Genomic DNA, 16625 nt, shown 5'->3' with positions numbered 1-16625 from the left:
GCATTCTGGCAGCTAGCAAACTAGAACAGATGGTCTGATGATATACAGCATGAGCGAACTCATGATATTCATATAATGAAATGGAAGAGTCTTCATCCAATGCACCATCTGATAGAGAGACAAATCTTTATCACAAGATGAAACCCCTAGAAGGAGTTCAGATAATTCATCCTAAAGATATTATTCATGAAAAAGTCATGTGAAGTTATTTATTCATAGAGCAACACTTGTAGGGCAAGTGGGAATTCACACCATATAAAACTTTTATTGGTTTCATGAATGAAAGCATGTCTTCAGTGATCACATTCCTTTAGCATTAATATTCTTATGCAGATGAAACAACAGTCCTAAAGTCAATGTAGGAGAATATTCAGCTGGATTTCACATCAGAAAATTCATAATGGAAAGTGAAATGCATTACTTGGGCCATTTAGTACATAATTCAGTAAAGAATGAAAATTTCAAAGAATACTTACTATTGAAATTAGGTAGTATAACAATGTAGAAGTGTTAAGTAAGATGGGTATACTGAATGCTGAATTTTGTGAGATGTAATATGAAATGAGATTAATTGAAAAGATCAGCAGTTTCATATATGTAAGCAACAGATATTGTTGCTGAAAATCTAATATGTTGGCCACTTTCCAGTCATGTTTTTATGCGATTCTAAACCAAAAGAGTTGAATCAATTAGAAAATATTTTTGAATGTTAACACAAACATTTAAAACAGGAAATTATGATTCTTAACTATTATCTCAGTATAATAATATACATGTTCATGGCAAGGATGAACACAAGTATGGATAAACAAACATATTTTAGAAGTAGGGTCTTATGATACATAAATACTCCCCTTTAAAATGACATTTAATATTGGCATCCAAATTTACAAAGGATAAAAACAATACTGTCTAGATAAAATAGAATATCTCATGGAGGAAAAAAAGATTTAGGACTGAAAACGTGCATACAGTCAGGGGTTAATCACTGGCTATCCCTGGGATGCCTTTATCACATACAGGTGGGTTTATTTTCCCAAAGGTCTCCTTTGGGATGCTGAGAGGCCTTGATCAAGTAGGGGCCCTGGGGCAACCAAGGGGGTAAACACTAGGCCAGGCTTCCTAGTCTCACGGTGGCCCCCAAGGAATGAAGAAGAGCATTCCCCGAAAGGGAGGGTAGAGCATTCAGGGACAATGAAAAATTGGTGGGGCACCAGGATGTTTTTAAGCTTACAAAGGAGAGGGGTAGTGAATATTTCAGTTTTGGCTTTACCATTAACTCCCTTAACTAGACAAATACAAGTGAAAGTTGGCTCATAGTGGCAATTTAGGACAGAGTAGCTCCAATGTTAATTAAGAAAATATTTTTACCTGTCACATCAAGTGTCACCTGGGGCCCCTGTAAGTTGGTCAGATGTGAAGTCAACAGCCATATGTGACTTTAGGAAACCTCAGATTTCTTCACTTGCCAAAAGCAGGGCTCAAGTGGCTCTCCTATCTCCCTACTTCAGGACACAATGCAGTCCCACAGCCCATGTTGGTGACATTATGGGCCAGGCCTCAGTGGGTCCTGAAGTTGAGGGCTATCTTGAGGTTTCTGGCACTCTCTTTGCCAGTGACCTTTTGACTCACAGTTGAAGTGAGGTCTTTGAAGCTTGGAGCCACGATTTGGGTAACCTTGAGAGGACACGGCACTGTTAACAGTGACTGCAATAAGCTGAGCTTGTTCTCTGGTCTCTGCTTACCTCTCTCTGCGTTCTCCTCCTTCTGGCCTTGTTTCAATTGTTAAAGACAGAAAAAGTAGTTTCTAATATGTCATTAGTGGGAGTTTGTGGGCCCAGGTAGAGCTTTTGCAGCTGTTTTCAAATGTCAGGAGCACACTGGCTGATGAAATAGGTGCCCAGGAAGATTTGACCTTCCTCGGAATCTGGGCTTACATTAGAACCTTTTTAAGGCTTCCACGAGCCTCCCCTAGAACAAAGCCAGGTTTTCTTTTTTCTCCTGAGTGATTTCCCTTAGCTTATTACAATTAACTGTCTTGGTGGCACAATTTTTATGCCTTTTTAATAAACAGTTATTTTCCTTTAATGGAAATTGACACATGAGCATAATGCAAGCTCCAAGTCCCTTTCAGGTCCTTGTCTTGATAAAGAGCTAGAAATATCTGGGCATAGGAAATTTTTTACTAATTTCCCTGTCTTTTATACACTTGAGGATAGCATTGTAATTGAGAGCCCTGTTGGAGGGCTATGCTTCCCTATCTTTAAGCTTATATTGACTGTTGACATTTCTCATTTTCTTTAGAAAAGGAGAAAAAAAAAAAGAGGAGCTTTATTAGCACCAGTGTAACCACATGGTGTTCCAGCATGTGTTAGGGTTAGGCGTTCTCTTCTGCACTGGTTCAGTCACTTGGAAATATAGGGTGTTTCAGTTTGCTAGTGCTGCTGGAATGCAACATACCAGAAATGGATTGGCTTTTATAAAGGGAATTTATTAAGTTACAATTCTAAGGACATGAATATGCCCAAAACAAGGCACCAAGAAGAGGATACCTTCTCTCAAGAAAGGCTGAATCCAGGGTTTCTCTGTCATATGGGAATGCAAATGGCAATGTCTGCTTTCCTTCTCTCCTGGCTTCTAGGATCAAATAACTCTCTTAGCTCCTTTCGCATCTCCAGACATCTGTATCTGAGCTTTCTCCAAAATGTTCCCCTCTTAAAGGACGGCAGCCAGTAAGCTAATTAAGATCCACCTTGAATGGGCAGGGTCACATTTACATTTAATTAGAAGATTCCACCCACAATTGGGTGGGTTGCATCTCCATGGAAACAACCAAATCAAAAGGTCCCACTCAAATAATACATCTACCCCTACACAATTGGATTAGGATTAAAAGAGCATGGCTTTTCTGCAGTATATAACAGTTTCAAACCAACACACAGGAAGTAAAGTCACCAAGTGTCGCTGAGACATTCCTTCCCGGGAGATGTCTAGAACTATGCTGCTGAGGCGGGGGCCCATCTCACCAGAGAGAAGTTTAGGACAATGCTCCCAGGAATATCTTTGTCTTCTAACTTTCTGTTTCCTGAGGCCTAAAAAGAGAACATAATTTAGAAGAAAATTTTATATTCAGCTGCAATGGATAATAGACACCAAAGGAGGACTCTGGGTGGGGGGTATTTAAAAGAGTATTATTTAAAATATTTGCCTCCTTTTATGAAGAAGAGTCATGAGGACAAAGTTCCTGACAGTTCTCCTGGGCATACCATAATTTTCAAGATTTTTCATGGTTTTGTTCTGATATAAGGCCATAAAAGCTGTGCATAAAGAATTTATTTTTGCCACTTTCCCTCTCCCTTACAAAAGAGATATAGTTGTATGATAGGGGACTGTCCTATTTGTGGGCCAATGTTGACTGTCCTCTAGGCAATATTGTGGCTAGGAAGTATTGAAGTAGATTGAGAACACTACCTATTTTTAAGGAAAAAAGAGAAAAAGGCAGATTTCCCTACCAGTGCTGAGCATCCCAGGTCACTGGCTTACCATTTGAAACACTGGTCTCTTGGGTCAATAGGATTAGACTTCCTTTCCCCAGTAACCCTGGGATCCTCAAAGACTCAGGAGATAGATGGCCCAGTGCCATCTGGAAGCTGCTGAGCCAATGCACTCATCTCCCTGGGTGTCTGCACTCTTAACTTACTGTCTAGAGTACTGTCTAAGAGAATAGAAAGGATATGCCACAACAAAGAAAATTTAGGAAGGGGGTCTCTGGGTCCCAGCCCCCAAGTGTTGCCATGATTGAACTAGAAGGAAGAATATGTGGCAAGGAAATAGGGCTCCTTTTAAGAACATGGCTTAGTATGCTTTTTAGGTAATCAGAGGGGTCTAGGTATGGATGGATATATTATAGGAGACGGCCAGGAATGAGCTTCCCTCTATCACTTACAGTGCATATTTTTAAAAATATTTTTATTGACAAATACTCACACTCATGCAGTTCATACATGGTATGCAATTGATGGCTCACAATATCATCACATAGTGTGTGTTCATCACCATGATCATTTTTTAAGAATATTTGCCTCAATGCAGAAAAAGAAATAAAAATTAAAAAGAAAGAAAACATACATACCACACCCCTTACCCTTCCTTCTCATTGATCACTAGTATTTCCATCTACCCAATTTATTTTACCCCTTATCCCCCCATTATTTATTTTTTATCCATACTTTATTTTTTATTCGTCTGTCCATACCTTGGATAAAAGGAGCATCAGACACAAGGCTTTCACAATCATACAGTCACATTGCAAAAGGTATATCTTTATACAATCATATTGAAGAATCAAGGCTACAGTGCAAATTTTTAAAGAAAGTGAATGCATACTCAATAGCCTCTTCTTGGTTTCTTCTTACATTGAGCAACACCTTCAAGAGGACTAACCTCAGAACATTGTGGGACACAAGATGTAGTGGCAGATGAAGAGATAGAAAGATCAGGAGAGAAAAAGTGGGAAGCTGCTCATGAGGGAAATTCCTCGAGTAAGCAGAGAACCAGATGGTCTGTGTGCTTGGGGGCTATGGGCTTTTCCAGGCTCAGCTCACTCTAATTAGGATAGCCGGGAATTTTTCTTATCTTTCAAAACTTACTTCAGGCTTTCAGGGGAGAGTCTCCCATTGGAAAGTATCCAATTCCCTTGGGCCTAAACCAGAGGTGACTTCCTAGAATGTCAAAGACAACGTTTTGTTTGGTATAGGAGTCAATAGCCTAGGAGTTTGTGTTATAAAAGATGGAATGTCTCAAAAGGCATAGACAGCTGGACAGAGGAGAAAGGAGATTTTTCTGGAGGTAGGGGCAAGGACCTCTGTGGAGGAAGTGAAAAGAGGGCCAGATTCAGCAGGATAAGGCTCAGAGGGGAAGAAAACAGTCCAGAGAAGTTTTGGAGTGCTGAAGAGGTCAGAGGGGGTGGGACACAATTCAGCTCCCATTGGTCTCCTGTTTGACATGGGGAGAAGCCCTAGTTAGGTCCCAAGGGGTGGTATCACCCACCACCCTAAGCCTTCTTGCATCTACATGGCAGGGAGACAAGCTTCCTCCACCTCTGAGGACAGAGCCAGAGGTTTAGAGTGAAGTTATACTCAGGGTGTAGTTATGTCATGGGGGAGCTGGATTTGAGCCCCTAGATTCTTAGAGATGACAGTGAAAATGATTCCACCCTTCCAGGAGTACACAGAGTTGCATGAGGATGTAGAAGAGAGTAACAATGAGCCAGATGAGAAGAAAAAAAGCAAAAGCATGTGGCCAGGACTCCTGGTACTCACCAGTCCAGATAGTCAGAGAGAAGTGTCTCCTGGCTGGCTTGCTAAAACATATTATCAGATTTGGCTTCCAGGTTCTTGATCATGCTGTGAGAAAGAATTCAAGGGCACAGCACAAAGAGTAAGCAGACAGAAAATTTATTAGATACACATGTGAGAAGTCATATGGGAACTCTCACAAGAAAAGAAAGACTAGAGGTGAGAGGCAATGGGCAATGTGGTGGCATTTGCTTTTATAGATTAGCTTTACTTACTCCCCTAACCCCTCCTTGTTTGAGGCTTTTTCTCCTATCCTCTCTTTTTTCCAAGGCAGTGCCTGGTGGTAGATAGTGCCTTTGGGTGGGCTGTTTGGCTTCAGCATTCTCAGTAAATAATTCACACAGGTGGGGGTCCTTTGGCTCCAGGCGGGTTGGTTGCTGCCCAGTGTTTCCCTTAAGTGGATAATATAAAGCAGGTTGTCTGTCTAGGACATGGTGTCTCCTGGCCTTGATTAACCATCCTTGCTCAAGGGCTCCTTCACATTTTTTTTCTCTCCCTTGTCTCCCTGTTCTAGCCTGTCTCATTTAGGACATGTAATCACTCCCAGGACTTCCTCTTAGACACTTATCATATCCAAATCATCCTTACTGTCTCTCCTTCCAAATCCAAATGTCAATTAAGATGATTTTTAGGACTTGCAGGGTATTGTAGAAGTTGGACTTTTAACTTTTCTTCCATTGGTTCAACCTTTATACACCTTGCTTAGAGTGAACATATTGGGTCCCTTGTTTGAAAATAAACTAGTCAAAATTCCTTTGCAGCATAAAGCATAGTTTGCCTAGCACTCCTACTCTGGGACACTCTAATAGCAAATCATTTTTTCTCCCCTTTGTCCATGAATGAGAAGGAAATACCTTAGGTGTCCTTACACAAAAGCAAGGAGACCTGCACTATCTGACTTTAAGGCATATTATGGAGCTACAGTGGTCAAAACAGCATGGTACTGGCATAAAGATAGATATACTGACTAATGGAATAGAACAGAGTGTTCAGATATAGACCCTCCATCTATGGACAATTGATCTTTGATAAGGTAGTCAAGCCAACTCACCTGGGACAGAACAGTCTCTTCAATAAATGGTGCCTGGAGAACTGGCTATCCATATGCAAAAGAATGAAAGAGGACCCATATCTCACACCCTATACAAAAATTAACTCAAAATGGATCAAAGACCTAAACATTAGATCTAAGACCATAAAATTGTTGGGAGAAAATGTGGGGAAATATCTTTTGAATCTTATACTAGGAGGTGGTTTCCTAGACCTTACACCCAAAGCAAGAGCACTGAAGAAATAAATAAATAAATGGGAACTCCTCAAAATTAAACACTTTTGGGCATAAAAGAACTTTGCCAAGAAAGTAAAAAGACAGCCTATACAATGGGAAACAATATTTGGAAATGATACATCAGAAAAAGGTCTAGTATCCAGAATTTATAAAGAGATTGTTCAACTCAACAACAAAAAGACAGCCAACCCAATTACAAAATGGGCAAAAGCCTTGAACAGACACTTCTCAGAAGAGGAAATTCAAATGGCAAAAAGGCATATGAAGAGATGCTCAACTTCCCTGGCTATTAGAGAAATGCAAATCAAAACCACAATGAGATATCATCTCACACCCACCAGAATGGCCATTATCAATTAAACAGAAAAGGACAAGTGCTGGAGAGGATGTGGGGAAAGAGGCACACTTATCCACTGTTGGTGGGAAATGGTGGGAATGTCAAAAGGTACAACTGCTGTTTGGTGGTTCTTCAGGAAGCTAAATATAGAATTGCCATATTACCCCGCAATACCATTGCTAGGTATCTACTCAGAAGACATGCGGGCAAGGACACAAACAGATATTTGCACACCAATGTTTATAGCAGCATTATTTACAATTGTGAAGAGATGGAAACAGACAAAATGTCCATTAACAGATGAGTGGCTGAACAAACTGTGGTATATACATACAATGGAATATTATGCAGCCATAAGACAGAACAAAGTTACGAAGTATGTAACAACATGGATGGACCTTAAGGACATTATGCTGAGTGAGATTAGCCAGAAACAAAAGGACAAATACTGTATGGTCTCACTCATATGAACTAACATTAGTGAATCAACTTGGAGAATTTTGTTGGTAACAGAGACCATCAGGAGATAGAAATAGGGTAAGATATTGGGTAATTGGAGCTGAAGGGATACAGATTGTGCAATGGGACTGAATGTAAAAACTCAGAAATGGACAGCACAATACTACCTAACTGTAATACAATTATGTTAAAACACTGAAGCTGAATGTGAGAATGATAGAGGGAGGAGGGCTGGGGGCACAAATGAAATGAGAAAGAAAGGTAGACAATAAAGACTGAGATGGTATAATCTAGGAATGTCTTGAGTGTATAATGATAGTGACTGAATGTACAAATTTTAAAAATATTTTTGCATGAGGAAGAACAAAGGAATGTCACTACTGCAGGGTGCTGAAAATAGATGCGAATTAATATTTTAAGATTTTACCTTATGTGTGAGACTAAAGCAAAAAAATGTTTATTTGGTACAAAATTTATATTTTGACTACTGCATTTCCTAATATAACTTATGTAGACAGTTTAATTGAACACCATAAGTACATGGAATCTTGAGTAGGACATGAGATTTTGTTGGTTTGTCCAGAATGATGCCCTGATCCCAGAGTGATTTGATCAGTGAATAAAAAAGTATTTGCAAAGTCCCCTTTCGGGAATGGTGAGGAAAGGGAAAATTCAACTTCCCTAAGTTGAATTCTTGATATTCTCACAAGCAGTGTGGCCAACCAAAGCTATAGGCTGAGCCCCCAGTCTTGGGGTTTGTTCATATGAAACTTAACCCCACAAAGGATAGGTCAAACCTATTTAAAACTAGGCCTAAGAGTCACCCCCAAGAGAAGACAGCCAACCCAATTACAGATGTGGCCTCTCTCTCCAGCCAACACAACAGGCAAACTCACCACCCTCTCCCTGTCTACATGGGACATGACTCCCAGGGGTGTGGATCTTCCTGGCAATGTGGGACAGAAATCCTGGAATGAGCTGAGACTCGGCATCAAAGGATTGAGGAAACCCCTAGAATGAGCTGAGACTCAGCATCAGGGGATTAAGAAAACCTTCTCGACCAAAAGGGGGAAGAGTGAAATGAGACAAAATAAAGTGTCAATGGCTGAGAGATTCCAAACAGAGTTGAGAGGTTATTCTGGAAGTTATTCATATGCATTAACTAGATATCACCTTGTTAGTCAAGATGTAGTGGAGAGGTTAGAGGAAACTGCCTGAAAATGTAGAGCTGTATTCCAGTAGCCATGTTTCTTGAAGATGATTATATAATGATATAGCTTTCACAATGTGACTGTGCGATTGTGAAAACTTGTGTCTGATGCTTCTTTTATCTACCTTATCAACAGACGAGTAAAACATATGGAATAAAGATGTATAATGGGGGAACAATGTTAAAATAAATTTATATTGAAATGCTGCTGATTGGTGAGGGGGCGGGGTGGGGGTATGGTATGTATGAATTTTTTTCTGTTTTCTTTTTATTTCTTTTTCTGAATAGATGCAAATGTTCCAAGAAATGATCATGATGATGAATATGCAACTGTGATGATACTGTGAATTACTGATTATATATTTAGAATGGAATGATCAAAAGTTAAGAATGTTTGTGTTTGGTGTTTTTTGGTATTTAAAAAAAATTTTTTTTAATTAGTAAAAAAAAAAAATGCAAGAAGACCCCCATAGACCTCTAATATATTATAGTCAGAAATCTGATGCTGTAGCCAAAGAACATTTTCCCTTGCATGAGATCTGTTCTAGTTTGTAGCTGCTGGAATGCAATATACCAGAAATACAATGGCTTCCAAAAAGGGGAATTTCCTAAGTTGGAAGTTTACAATCCTAAGGCCATGAAAATGTCCCAGTTAAAACAAGTCTGCAAAAATGTCCAAATTAAGGCACCAACAAGAGGTTACCTTCACTAAAGAAAGGCCAATGAATTTCAGGGTTTCTCTCTCAACTGGAAAGGTTCATGGTGAACATGGCAATGTCTGCTAGCTTTCTCTCCAGGCTTCTTGTTTCATGAAACTCCCCTGAGGGGTGTATTTCTTCTTCATGTCCAAAGGTTTCTGGCTGCATGGGCTCTGTAGTTCTTGTGGCTCTCCCGAATCTCACATCTTTTCCAAAATGCTTCATCTTTTAAAGGATTCCAGTAAAGTAATCAAGACCTACCTGGAATGGGTGGACTCACATCTCCGTCTAATCAAGGTTAATACTGACAATTGGGTGAATCACATCTCTGTGGAGATAATGTAATCAGGTTTCCAACACACAGTACTGAATAGGGATGAAAAGAAGTGGCCACTCCCACAAGATGGATCAGGATTAAAACATGGCTTTTCTAGAGTACATTATCCTTTCAAACCAGCACATGCGCCATTGCTGTGACAACAAAACTTTTAGAATTAATTGAAGAATTAATTATGGGATTTCCCTTAACTATTTATATCCCTCATTCTGTTGAAACAATCTCTACCACAGATTAATTTCTTATGAAATTCTTCTACTTTCTCCTCCCAATGTCAATTTGGTTCTTTGTCACAACCTTAACTCTGCTCCTTTACTTCTACTATTTCTGAGGAAACTCCTCATGACTTTGTAGTTTAACTAACCCCTGGAATAGATTTATAAGAAACCTCAACTGATAATGCATAAGTTATCTAGTTTACAGATGGTTCCCACCTTAAAGATAGCTCAGGAATCTATGGTGTTGGATAAGCTATTATCTCTAACTATGAGATAATAGAAATGAATCCCTCACCTAATACTACCTCAATCAAGAAAGCTGAACTTTTTTGCCCTCACAAGAGCCTGTATACTTGCAGAAAGAAAAACAGTAAGTATATATAAGCTGACAAATGGTATGCCTTAGGGGTTGTTCGTGATTTGGGGATATAATGAAAACAAAGAGCTTCTTTAACCTCCAGTAGAGGAAAAATTAAAAAAAACGGCTCTTATGTTTTGGAATTGTTAGATTGTTAGATGCTAGGCTATTACCAAAGGCTTTGACTATGATTAAAATTTCTGGTCATTCTTGAACAAATACAGAGGAAAGCATTGGCCACCACATGACACAGATATGCAAGAAGTGCAGCAATATATTTTAATACTATACTTATTTTATAATGACTTTTGAGCCAAATTCTACTGGAAACATAAAAACATTACTCCTTAAGGTTCAACAAAATGCTCCTTCACAGGAGATTTAAAAATTGGGAAAACACTGGTTGCTTTTATATACTTGCAATTAAATCATGACCTGGTCCTAACGACAACCAGTCTTTCTCGCTAATTTCCACCAGGAAACAATTTGGGAAATTATTTATAATATGTCTCACTGGAATACTGTTAAAATGGTAAGCTGAGGAAAGCATTACTTCTTGAAACCATCCCCTAAAATAGCTATGAATATATATTAAATTGTTTAATTTGTCCAAAGCATAATCCAGGAAAGCCTTGCCATAACTTTCAAGGACATTTTCCTTTATCAACTGGATCTTTAGAAGTGTGAGAAATGGTGATTTGACTTTATTCACTTACCCCCAACCTATGGCTTGCATGTACTCCCATTGGGCTGAAGCCTTTCCTGGTAGGCAAACAACTGCTGCTAAATATGTTGTGAAGACATTATTAGAAAAATTAATTCCAAATTGGAGAATGCCCTTGGAATATTATAGTGACCATGGAATCCACTTTACATGACAAATTATGAAAACAAGATGCAAAAATATGGCCTATTTTATGACATTTTTCTCTTGCTTATCACCCCCAAACCTCCAGCATAATAGAAAGAACAAATGATTCAAACTATCTTAGCTAGGGTGGGCCACAGGGGCTCAGCAGGTAGCACTCTCGCCTGCAATGCTGGAGACCTGGGTTGGATTCCTGGTGCCTGCCCATCCAAAAACAAACAAAAACTGTATTAGCTAAATTCACGGAATCTCTCAATCTATCATTGCCAAAAGCCTTACCTATGGTCTTAGTAAATCTAAGATCTACTTCTTTTGGAAAATGTAAGTTATTTCTATTTGGAATCACAACAGTGAGACCTATGATTTTCCGAAACATATAAGGCCTACCTCATAAAAGAAAATATCCTAGCCTATTGCTAAGAACTGATAAAACCTTTTTAAAAAAGTGAAGTCAAGGTACAGCATTCCTTTTACTGTGTACTCCCAGGAGGTGAAGATACTAAAAAACCTCAATCTTCAGCCTGTTGACTTTGTATATTAAACCTTCTTAAACCTACACTCCAAAGTTGCTGGAAAGGACCCTATTAGATACTTTCAACTAACTGTTCCAACCCAGCTTTTGGAGGGCTTGGGGTAGCCCAGCCCAAAGACCAAAGGACACATCAGGCATGAAGTTAAACATGAATTTTACTTAGGATTTACAAACAGGAAAGGATCTTTCATGGTGTTGGCCAGCCATGGAAAATGGAAGTTAATGCTCCACAAAGGGGCAGGAGAAGTACTAGGGCATATAAGGATTTAGGACAAGGATGTAAGCAGCAGGGTCTCATGACACAGGGGTTTGGAATTTTGTTATCAGAAGTGATCAAGAGAGGGGAGTTATGATACCATCTAAATATTCTTCCACCCCCCCTCCACCCCCAGGAGATCCGATGCTTTGATTTCTGTCCCAGTCACTGTAGATTGTTATGCAGTAACTTGTTAAGGGCTCAGCCCTGGGTCTACACAATCCACCCCCATGCAGCAGACTATGTTGACCATAGGACAGACATTGTATCTATATTCCATAACAGTATAAGAAACAAGAGAACACTAGTTGTCCCCACACACAGAGATAACAACCCCACAAAGAGATGTTGCCATGGCCAAGAAAGGGAATTAAACCATTTCCCAATTACTAGAAGTATGGAGTAAAGAGTTATATAAGGTAGTGGGATATAGAGCTATCCTCATGAAAATTTTTTCAGATTTTCCAATGCGTTGAATTTTACCAGGCTAGCAGGGTACTCCACACATCCAATTTGATTGGGTCACAGTCCAAGGAAGGCCAGTAGTACCTAAAGATGGCAAGTCTGTGCAAATCCAACATTAGGTCTGATTGTGGGCATGAGTTACTGTGGAACCCCTCTTTAGGAAAGTGTTTGCTAGGGTGCTTTGGGCCAAAAGAAAGATGTTTATGGGGAAAATCAAGGGGTCAAATGTTATACATGCTAGAACTCCATTAGTTGACAAGAAGGGACTAAGTAGAGGAGCATTATGGGAAGATTTTAAATATCAGATATTTTCCCTTTGCAAATTTTGAGAGTCCTCTACCATGACATCAATCATTAGTTTAGGCATAAGAAATGCCCACATAGTTTCATGTGGGATTAAGAGGCCCTAGATTAGTATTGTTATAATATTTTGGGTGACTCCTATTCCTCATGGGTTTAAGATTCCCAACTGTGGCAGCATAGACCAGCAATAAGGACAGAGGACTTCATTTTCTCCTGTTTGTATAGCCTGAGGCATAGGTGACAAATTATTATTCCTTCTTTTAGGCTGTAAAGCAGCTGACCCTTTAATCTGTATTTTCAGGGACTGCCTTGGTCCTGCCATTAGCATTTCAATATGAGCTGGGGTAGCAGACTGTGGTACTGCATTCAAGTGAATTAAGGCTAGACAGAGTTTCTTAGTCCACTGTTACAAAGATCTCTTACCATCTTTTAGCCGTTCCTTTAACAAACCATTCACTTTTTCAATAAGGCCTGCACCTATAGGATTGTCGGACAGATGGAATGTCCACAAGATGGACTGATCCAAGTCACAGGATTGGGGTATTTGCTCAGTGAAAAGGGCCCCCCAATCACTGTCTATCTGTGGAGGCACTCCATACAGAGCAATCACTTTCTCCACACATCTGATGGTGGTCTGTTGTTAGCCTTCCCCACAGCTAACAATAATTAGCTATTGTTAGCTAACAAGAGTCCTTTAGCTGTGTCCATGGCAATAAAAGCATACCTTGTCCTCTCTGAGAGCAAAAGGGGAACGATATAGTTCATTTGCCATAGGGTAACTGAGATTTGTGACCAGCCAATGTGTTCCATCTGGTGTGATAGCTTATGTTGATGTAGGGAGCACGAAGGGTATTGTCTAGTGATGTCCACTGGCTGCTGGCATGATTGGAAGCTGGAATTTTCATCATTGGCAGATGTCCCAGATGTCTTTTCATGATTCTCATCCTTAGAGAGGGTGACATGACTTCCTATTGTTCCTGCTTCTAGGTTGTCATCTAGGTTGTAAGGCCTTTGTAAACCACCCAGCTGTCGACATAGATAGCACATCTCCTGGCTCATGCACTATTACTTTCCATACTGATCTTAACTTAGCCCATTTTACTGCCACAGATGTTCACGTGGGAGGTTGCCTGCTAGTGGAACCATCAGTGGAACCAAGAAGACTTGGTAATGGTCTTCTTCAATAATGGGCATTTCAATAGCTATTTCAGGTGATGTGACTTAAGTTGTTGAATCTTCTATATAGGATTCTGGTCCAAGAATCTCATGCATTGCTGCATTCAGAGGGCTGGTATTGAAAGTAATGTGTTGTAGCAGGTAGGAATTCTATTTGGTCAGCATGCTCAGTTGGGCACTCCCAGAGTATGGTTTAGAAGCCATGTCACTTATGCATCCCTGAATAGGGATGGATGTTTTTAAGCAGACTGAGCATCTTTGTGTCAGTCCCTCTACTTGCAATAAGGCATTATATGCAGCACACAATAACTTTTCCAGGGGGCTGGTATCTTAGTTCTGCCCTTTCCATAATTGTGACCAAAAGCCAAGGGGCATTTGTTTAGAATGTTGCTTCCGCCACAGACCCCACCCAAAGCCAGTTATCAGTGCTGCCTACATCCAATTCACAGGGCAGGTCTGGGATCTACAGTCCCTCAGTGCTTGTACCTGTGTTATTGCCCTATTTGCCATTTCAAAATCAGCCTGCTGGAGGTCCTCCCATTTCCAAATATGCCCTTCTCTAATTAGCATATTTTAACACTTGGGCTGAGGAACAAAATGTTTCCAATATACCCCAATGACCACCCAAAAGTCATTAGTTATTTCCGCATATGTGGCATAGGAAAACATTTTACATTATTAATTACTGCAGAAGAAATAATTGTTGTCTTACCCAACCATATAACATTTAAGAATTTGAAAGGGCAGCCAAGGCATTGCAGTTTTTTGTAATTAATTACCCATCCCTGACTGTTAAGGTGAGATAACAATGAGTCTGAGGCTTCTTTTAGTTCTGAAAGAGAATTACTGGTTAACATGGCATCATCAATATAGTGACAAAGACTTTTCCGCTTAGTCAAATTCTTAGTCGTGAGGCTGTGGCAGATGGTCAGGCTACATAAACAGCCTTGTGAGAGCATGGTGAAAGTCCCTTGTTCTTTTTCCCAAGTGAAAGCAAAAGGAGGTTGACTGGTCTTAGATAAGGGAATACTGAAGAAAACATTAGTTAGATTTAAAACAAAGTGGTAATGGCATAAAGTGCTAATTGCTTGTAGCAAAGATGCTAATTTTCTGATTTCTTTTCCTGAAAGTAACACTTCTTCTGCACCAGAGTCCTAAAGATGTGGAAGCCAATTTGGCAAAACTTCTTTAGTCTTTAGTCTGTATCGATTCCCAATTTCATGTAACTCGGTGGTGGTATATACCTGCATGATAACTAAGATCCTTTGGTTAGCAGGAGGTGCAGGGGCAGCAACAGCAGCAGTGGCAACCTCAGCATCACCCTCCCCTGCTGGGAAGTGATGCTGTTGAATATGTTCTGACAAATTTTTGTTGGATCAGAGGACAAACAAGCTTCCTTTCCTCATTTTCAATATCCCAGTCAGACAGTGGCTTATAGTCTTCTGAAATCAACAGTATCCCATATTTTATGGACCCAGTCGGGAGATGTCAGGAAATGCTTCAGTTGTCCCTTGTATCTGTATCTTCTTATTCCAGCATAGTGTCATACCAGTATTTCTAAACTCTAATCTATGTGGTGTAGCCTCTCATTCAATGCATCTTCAAATCTGCTTGGACTATATGCAAGTCCCTTTCTAAGTTAATTTTTTCTTTTAGGAAGCAAACTGCAGCTTTAGTTGATAGGACCTCTTCTGTGTCTGTATGCATAGCTCCTAACAGGCCATGCAATGGTCCTGGTGGCTTGACAGCTCTCCTTTTTCTTATGAAATCCTAACTGTTCTGTGGTTTCCTGTAGGGGAATTAATACTAGGAGGATAGCCTCCTCTTCCACGATAAATACTAGAGACCAACTTGGGATTTCCTCCATGGATTCTCCCTTCCCAAGACAGTCCAATCCAGCCTTTGGAGGGCTTGGATAAGCACAGCCCAAAGACCAAAGGATATATCAGGCATGAAATTAGACATGAATTTTAATTAGGACTTACAAACAGGAGAGTCTCTTCCACAGTGTTGGTTGGCCATGGAAAATGGAAGTTAATGCTCCACAAAAGGGGTGAGATGAGTATAAAGGCTTATAAGGGTTTAGGACAAGCAACAGGGTCTCATGACACAGGGTTTTGGAGTTCTGTTATCAACTGTGATCATGGGAAGGGATAACTGTTATGATACCACCTCTGCATTCTTCCACAACTGAGATGTGATGCTTTAACTTCTGTCCCAGTCATGAAGGCAGCTATATGCAGTAACCTATTAGGGGTTCAAGGACCTGGGTCTCCACACTAACCCATATGTAGCTAAATTAAAAGGTATTGATTCTTGGAGTTATAATTCTCATTTAAAGAAAGCTCCAAACCCAGTCTGGAAATTGAAATACTACATGAATTAGGGAACACTGAAGCTTGGGATTTATTTATTTGGCTAATTCCTGGATCCTGAGGAGACTGAATTTATAACATATTTCAAATCTCTTTAAATAGTTTTCCTTTTTTTCTTTTACTTTTGATGATAGCACTTTGAAAAGTAATTGTATTTTTCAATAGTAGTTATGTTTGTTACAATTGAAAAATTAAAATAACTGCATCTACTTTCCATTGGGAATATATTGTTCCCATAGATACTTTGTTATTACCACGTTGTTACACATTTTTTATTATAATGCATGAAAGAACATTCTTATGCTTGTACTATTAACTATATAGTCTACCATCTACAGCAGGGTTTATTGTGCTGTACAGTCCTACGTTTTATCTTTTAATTTTTATT

Source organism: Tamandua tetradactyla, chromosome 5 (assembly GCF_023851605.1).
Source record: "Tamandua tetradactyla isolate mTamTet1 chromosome 5, mTamTet1.pri, whole genome shotgun sequence".
Lineage (NCBI taxonomy): Eukaryota > Metazoa > Chordata > Mammalia > Pilosa > Myrmecophagidae > Tamandua > Tamandua tetradactyla.
The sequence above is the reverse complement of the archived record's forward strand: the minus strand, read 5'-3'. Positions refer to the sequence as shown.